This window comes from Thunnus maccoyii, chromosome 16 (genome assembly GCF_910596095.1).
Source record: "Thunnus maccoyii chromosome 16, fThuMac1.1, whole genome shotgun sequence".
Lineage (NCBI taxonomy): Eukaryota > Metazoa > Chordata > Actinopteri > Scombriformes > Scombridae > Thunnus > Thunnus maccoyii.
Window position 1 is genome coordinate 7,493,169 of NC_056548.1, and position 7,756 is coordinate 7,500,924.

General features: G+C 40.5%; 1 protein-coding gene across 2 annotated transcripts in view; it reads right to left on the minus strand.

Annotated features, from left to right (window-relative positions):
- slc8a3 (solute carrier family 8 member 3) overlaps positions 1-6,273 on the minus strand; it is a 119,506-nt gene extending 113,233 nt beyond the window's left edge. For both annotated transcript variants that reach the window (XR_006091772.1, XM_042389138.1), the window contains exon 1: positions 5,714-6,273. The gene's annotated coding sequence lies outside the window, so the exon portion shown is untranslated. The remainder of the gene's footprint in view (positions 1-5,713) is intronic.
- Positions 6,274-7,756: the final 1,483 nt, after the last annotated feature.

A 7,756-nucleotide genomic window follows, 5' to 3' on the forward strand; every position in this document is an offset into this window, starting at 1 on the left:
CCAAAATGTCGCATTGGCAAAAAAACAGCAGAGGGGAGGCAGGAGACTGTCAAGAGGCAAACTGAAACAAAAGGTACAGATGTCCCTTCCAAATTTATTATATACTGAGCCCTAAACGCACACTTACCACGTCCGCAAGAGAGAGCAGCGTTACAATAACAATGCAGACAATGTCCGAATTCATAAAAGCTCAGACTAAGCATCTTATGCACCTCTTCAACTCTTATGAGATAGGACTTGATAATTCTTTTTTGCTAACAGCTGAGACCAGAGGCAACAAGAGCACAAGGAACGGTTAACCACCCCAAACTTAGAGGATGTAAGCTAAAAGACGCAACAAAGGGGATTCATTAGAAGAAGCTCTCTTCTCAGTAGTATCTGTGATTATTTAGTGGTTCAGACGGTTGGGTGGAGACCCTCTGAAGCCTCCAGCACACCTATGGGCCCCTGAGGCACGGTTTAGTCTGAATTAAAACTATCTCTTCAGAGAGATACAGACAGAGCAAGTTAATCAGTCTGTCCCGAAGTCACTGGAGGATTACAATTTTTTTTTTTTTACTGTCACACTTGTTTCCCTTTGCTTTTGTTGAGCTAATGTAGTTTGAGTCTTTTTATATTTTGTACCTAAAAGTGCACTCTTGTGTTTTGATTCCTGGTTAGAGGGTTGATTACCTCTGGGTACGCACTCATGGCACTTAAAGGCACATTGAATAAAAGCATCCATTAAATGGCATATCTTATGCAGTGTAATGCAGATTTAACTCTTACACAGTACACTGAATCTGAAGACTTTTAAAATAACTCCAACTACTTGAATTCCCAGGTGATATTTTTGGAAATGATATCTATGATCCAGACAGACGACCGGCCAGTTTGGATAGCTGACAAATCTTTCAACAGAGGCATGGATAGTCAAACAGAAGCTGGCATATTTGAAGCACTCACACCAATTTAAAAGCCAAATATTGTCTCTGGAACCTCAGCAGTGTCAACACACACCTAATGTCTGCAAAAGAACTGGCAAGGTTTCTGTCAAAGTCTTGTGTGCAAACTCAGGTATTAGCAAAACCATTGAATGTTTTCTGTAATATTATACCATTATTATAACATTTAACATGTACAAACAACCACATCACTGGCAGTATTAATACAATGTCTTTTCAGGGACCATAAGCTCCATAACATTTAGACAGACACATCTTTCCAGAGGTGCTTTCTTAGAGCAATAAAACCTAAAGATGGAAGATATCTCAGCTTGAAATGCAGTTCTTCAGATGTTAAAAAATATGTTGATTGCAGCGCAGACTGATCTTAAGTATAGAAAAGGGGGTGGCAGCGAACGGCAGCAGAAGCAGGTGACAAGGAACTTAAATTTAACTGAATCAGCAGAGCCATTTATATGGACACGAGCCAGCTTTGCAATCCCCGTGAGAACCGACAGCGCAGAGCACAAACAAAAACAACGGGGAAATAATTGAGTGACAAAGTTGTAACTTAATGAGAGAAAAGTTGAGTCTGAAAACTAAGGGTTTTGCACTGGTTTGAACTTGTGTTTAACACAGCAACTTGTGTAGAGGAGTAAACTTTCAAGACTGAGGAAATTTGATGCCGTACACCTCTGTTAACATGTACTGCAAACTGGACAACTGACAGCAGGGATGGATAGTTTATTGAACGCATTGAGAGGCTTAGAGAAGTGCTTCTTCCTGTTTTATTTTTGTTTTCTTCCTGTTTTAGAATCAGAGCTACACTGCTGATATGCCAGCTTCTCTTTGTGGTTTATTGCACGGTAGCTAGCTGGGGTAGATGGGCAGAAACTGGAATGAAGCCAAAACAGACACAGCGTCCAGAATTTTAAGGCCTCTCAATATGTTACAACCTAGGTATGACAATGATTAAATAACTGCTCATTTAACCAATAGGTGATATACTAAGAGGAAGGGTATCCTTAATCTTATCAGATCAAAATCAACTCACATATTTTATACTAAAATTAAACATTTGTCTATTAAAAAGCAACATGCTACTTCTAATCAACCTGCTATTTCTAATCTGTTTGCCCCTTTGGGAGCAGTGGAAACACAATATTGACATATTATCAACTTTTAGGTTGATATGGGGAACTTGTTAGCCAACAGTTGCCTATTTACACATCCAGCAGACACAGAGCAACATTAGCATTCATTTGGAGTCTGTGTTTCTGGCCTCCTGATAAATGGAAATCCAACATTGACGCTCCTTTTAGCTCTGATTGCTCTCTGCTAACTGCTGAGCAAAATATCAGGCTCCTTAGCTGCTAGATGCTACAATTATATTCACTTGCTAGTAACTAATTCTGTCTGTCTGCTATTTGTTGCTGGGCAGGTAGTATACAGTCTGTTTTAGACATTTTTTGCTAAAAACATGCATTCTAGAGGGAAAAACGACACTATGAGAGGAGTGAGAATGAACCAAAACAGTTGAGTTGCAGTCCGGATAATCAAAACTATGAGCTGAAAGACACTAAAGAGCTCATGACAGCTGTGGGGTGATAACTGTCTGTGAGTTTTCTCATACAAGTAGTCATATGATCCATTATTAGCTCCTTTAAATGTGTTGAAATTCCAAATCCTACAACTCACTGTGATGCCCAGCAGTTCAAATGCAGATAGTGGGGAACTCTTGTGTCTCCATGTGTGAATGTGTGTTTTTGGTTTTGGGAATAAGATTTAAAAAAGACTCTGCCCTGCATCCTCTTTAGATATCAAGTGTTGCTCTCATTGCCCGGTGAACACCGTTTCAGCATTTGGAGAAATCAAAAGATTGACAGGCCTACCGTGTCAAGTTACAGTTGCGAAGCTATGATTGGACAATGACTGTTTGGGGGAGAAGTTTAGTGAAAAGTCAATTGTGTTTCCAAACACAACGTAATTAGAGAAACAAATAGCATTCTAATGTAATTTCTAGGAGACCAAGTTGTCCATAAAGTTGTGAGAGACAGATCAGAAGAAGAGTGAATCTAAGTAGCATCAGCTGACATATCCTGACTTTAAGTTAGAAGTATGAGTGAAGCTCCAAAAATGCTGAAACCTACAATTCCCATGATGCCACAACTCCAGAGCGTCTGTCATTGGACCCTCCCAGACTGGTTAATGCCCGCGGCTTTCAAACTACACACTCCAAGTTCACTCTGATGACATCACCAAGATCATTTTCATAGACTTCAGAAAGCTCCTCCAGAGTCACAGCTGAGTTTATAAAACTGTTTTCACAAGCTGAGTCGTACTCCTCATGATGAGGATCTAAAATCGGTGGAGTGACCCTTTAACAAAATTTTAATAATACAAATAACACTGGCAATATAGCTAATAGGGACTGGCTGATTGATTAATTGACTGACTGATTGAGAAACCATTTGAGAGACACAACCACACAATGTTCTGCAATACTGTAAAGCTCATTAAAATAATTACATTAAAGCACTCAGACAGACAGACTCTTCAGGTGTATGACCTCACAAGGATTTTGTATTTTAAAGATTGATTTTCTTTCCCGGCACAAATTGCACTGGGTGCTGTTAGACGATGGAGAGTGAATGATTCCATTTCTCTGTGAGTACCACCATTAGAGCCGTGACCCCTAAATTAGAAGCCACACAAAACAATTTGCATACTAATTACTGTTTTAAGGATTGTATTTTGCATTGTGCATGTAGGAGCGGGCTGTCACTGAAGTTTAATCAAGACTGTTCAGCTGCTACCACAAAGTATTTAAATCTACAGAAAAGACAAATCTGAACTGAAGAGACATATTGCAACTGACATATCTAACTTCAGGGTGAAGTTCAGCTTTGATGTACGGTATTCCAATTAATTCCAACACTGACCTCTTCAACCACAAATGAACTCACTTAAACTCAATTTATGCAACATTTCAGTACGTTTTCCTGCTAAGAAAAATTGAGCTCAGTACTATTGACTAAACCGATTATCACTAAAACTTTCACTTAACCCTTACAATAAATATTAATAATACACTGTATAAGTCATACAGTATTTTAAGTTAAACATTGTGTGGATATGAACTGTATAAGTTTAGAAAATTTAAAGAAGCCAATATTTCAACTATGTAATGATATTAAAATGACAAAAATCCCAATATCTATAGCTTCATATCATAATATTGATACGACTGTTTATTCATATATAGTAGATTATCTCCCAGCAAAGTCAAAACATCTCTCTCATGTATTTCTACAGTTTTAGAAACAGCATTGAGACCATCATCAGGAGATGTTAACGCTCCCCATTTAAAATCAAACTGATTGAACTCCTTTATGGATATGAGATCTTAAGGCAATATCCAATATCACAGATTTATCTGTCTCCGAGATTAAATGATTAGTTGATTGATAAGTTAGTTTTACTTGATCAACTACACCTAAATCAGCAACTATGTTGTTAATCAATTCATCATTTGAGTCATTTCTTTAAGCAAAAATGCCAAAACTTCTGATTCCATCTTGTAAGATGTAAATATTTTTATTTTCTTTGTCATCTGATATTAAAATAAATATATTTGGGTTTTGGACTGTTAAGCAGACAAAACAAGCATTTTCAGTACATCTTTTTTTTTTTTTTTTTTTTTACTATTGTTTGACATTTTATAGACCAAACAACCGAGAAAATAATAGACAGATTAACTGATGATGAAAGTTACAGTTGCAGTTGTCCTTAATCAGTCCAGTCAACTCTAGATGACTAACACTTCTAAGATAGTGGATTTTAATGAGAGAAACACACATTAATGTTTGACTTAATGCATCTTTAAGCAACCACATGCTCATACATTTCCTGCCTGATGCAGACAGCATTCAGAGGAGAGGCCGGCTGCTCTGCTCCTGGATCCCTTTTCCGTTCCCTATTTTGGGGAGAGGGTCTTGTTTAAGGAGGATATTTGAGATCCGCTTAAACATGGCCTCAGCAGACTCCTGGAGATGCTCAGCTGTTGCTGATTAATCATCATAAGGCCGTTTCGCTCACTATACCAATGTTAGTGCTATACCTGAGGGGGGAATCCCTGCTGGAGCACCCATAGGCCCGCACTACAACTTATAGGGTGCAAATATGCCTACGTGTATAGATGCACAGTGAATTTACCCGCCTTTATTATCTCCCTTCTGAAATAAATACTCATGATTCATCTCAGGAAACACTTGAAAATTAACTCCAAACAGTGGCAGACCATTCAAGAGAAGCCAGCAAAAATATAAGCTAAAGATTCACATGTAAAAACTGGAAATCCAGGTGTTAAACCAATCAGCAGCAGGACGGGCTCGGCAGGCTGTAACAACCGGTATCCGTTACTTGCGTTGACAGACGCCAATTATTTTAATGGCACACCCATTAGACGCTATCACGAATCCATTTCAGCCCGTTGCAATGGATCATATCTGCACAATGAAGGAGAGCAGCGGGAGTAGATAGACAGGTTAAAGCCTGGCAGGATGAAGCGCTCCGGAGTGAAGGAGCACATCCAGCTCTCATCAGTTATCGACTGTATGTGCGGCTACATGGCTCTTAAAATGCACCTATATGCTTCCTGTAATCTGTCACATATTTTACTAGAAAGCCTGTCTGTGTCCTGCTGTTTATCACTGATGGTATCCCAGGTTGCATCACTCATTAACACAGATTATAATATCAGTTTGCATCATGCGTTATTCATAACCTACCTGGATTTGTATTCCGGGGAGTTTATGTAGAGACTGCGAAATAGCTCCTGTCCGCCCCCCTTTTATTATTATTGTTTTGCCGCTCAGATCAGCCTGACAACAGTCTCAATATAATCTCGCTGTGTGGATCTCTTGAGTCAAACGTGTTCCTCGGACCAAAATCCCCCGGTGAAGCCGCTGTGTCGTCCTCATGTACGGAGAGGCAGGTCCCCAGCCTGCTCGGTATTGGCGATTGGATCAAACCGGCCAGAGGTGATCGCCTTTCGTCCTCTCCTGCCTTGGCGCCCTCCTCCCCAGATCCTCCCTGTCTGACGGATTGACCGGGTCGCAAAGCTGTCAATGACGAGGGAGGAGGAGGAGGAGGAGGGAGGGGGTCGGTATTTTAAGGTTGCACCCTTGGTAGAGATGGATCTTCTGAGCCCGTCCGCTCGGCTCTCCCTCCTCCTGCAAGCCGTGAATCAGCGCTCTCCTCCTCCTCTCTCCGCTGCGATAGCGCAGGAAATCTATGATGTCGGTCTTGTTGGTAGTCACGGCGGTGTGTAGCTCCTCTTTGCCGGCTGTCTTCTATACAGATAGGGTACAACAGTTAATATTAAACACTGTCTTACATTGGAAACGCGCTCAGCTGTGCATACCCGTTTTTTAAGTTGCCAAGGCTGCCTGCTGGACTTTGCGCACCATCGGAATGGCCACGACTTATCTCCCCTGCGCTGGCTGCCAGTCAGGTTCTGGAGCTTTCAGTGACTGCTGGAGATGAGCTTTATCTATTAATTGTCATCCTCGGATAATTATTATTAATATTAGGCGTATCCTCACGCGGTATAGGTGTGAAATGGTTGCGCCCTACAGCCCTCCGCCCCCCATTTCTAAAAGTCACACAGACAGGCACTGATAGGCGCGCAACTACGTCACCATCAGCTGAGAGAACAAACCTGCACCACAAAGCATGAATATCATCCAGGCCCACATCTGACCATGACAACTGTGCAACACGGGAGGAGGGAGTTACTACTAAAAAAGCTCATAATTAAAGTGTCACTCGCTGTTTTACCATTAAAAAACTCTGCATGTTTGGCCTGTTGGCAAAAAGCTGCTAATTCTGGACACAAGAATGAGTGACAGCAGGAGGATGATCACTCACTGAGTCACTGACATTTAATCTGGACACATGCCACACATACCACAACAGGATACCGATGCTAGATGAATAGAAAAGGAATACAAATATCTAAGTGGTTCTCCTCTCACAGCAAATTTGTAGTTGAAGACACTAAAAAAAAGTTTGCAGCTTAATGAGCGTGATATTATGATTCAAAAGTGTAGGCTATGCGCATCAATAAACAGTATTTTTGAAATGAAGCTGTAAAAATTTGCAAAATCTTATAATCAGCTAAACAAACGACACTTTAAATGTCGTGAACATTGTAGTTTGTGTCTCATAATTATGAAATTTGCATATTTTTTAGAACTGCAACAATCTTTGTAGGATTTTATATAAAAAGTTATACATGGATACCAGTTAAGATGCATGCCATATAACCAGTGTCCCCAGTTCAAATCAGGCTGCAGACCTCTGCTGCATGTCACCCCCCACTGTCCCTATAATAAAGGCATAAAACTTTCAAGTAAGATTTATTTCTATGATTAAGAACAGCTTAATTGATAGTGATACCAGGACAACTCTCTCCTCAGATTGTTAGAAATGTGACAAATTAAACTAAACTGTAGCATAATGAAAAGTAAAGTTTTAGACATGTGATAGTTCACCATCAGAAGGCTTTTAAACAAGAAAATCCTGCCCCCAGAGTCCTGGCACATTTTCACCAAATACCCATCACTGCTTGTGTTTCTTTGTGTCCCTTCTTGCAGTTGCATTGCACAACCCAATGATCTTCCATCCCCAGCTAGATGCATTACTACCCAGTAGATAATGAGCTTCACTGGGCACACAGTCCTTGATGCAGCACAATCACGCTGCTGACGAGACAGACAAAGCCCCAGAGACTGGAGCAAAGCAGGAGCATGTTGACACTGCCACCACCT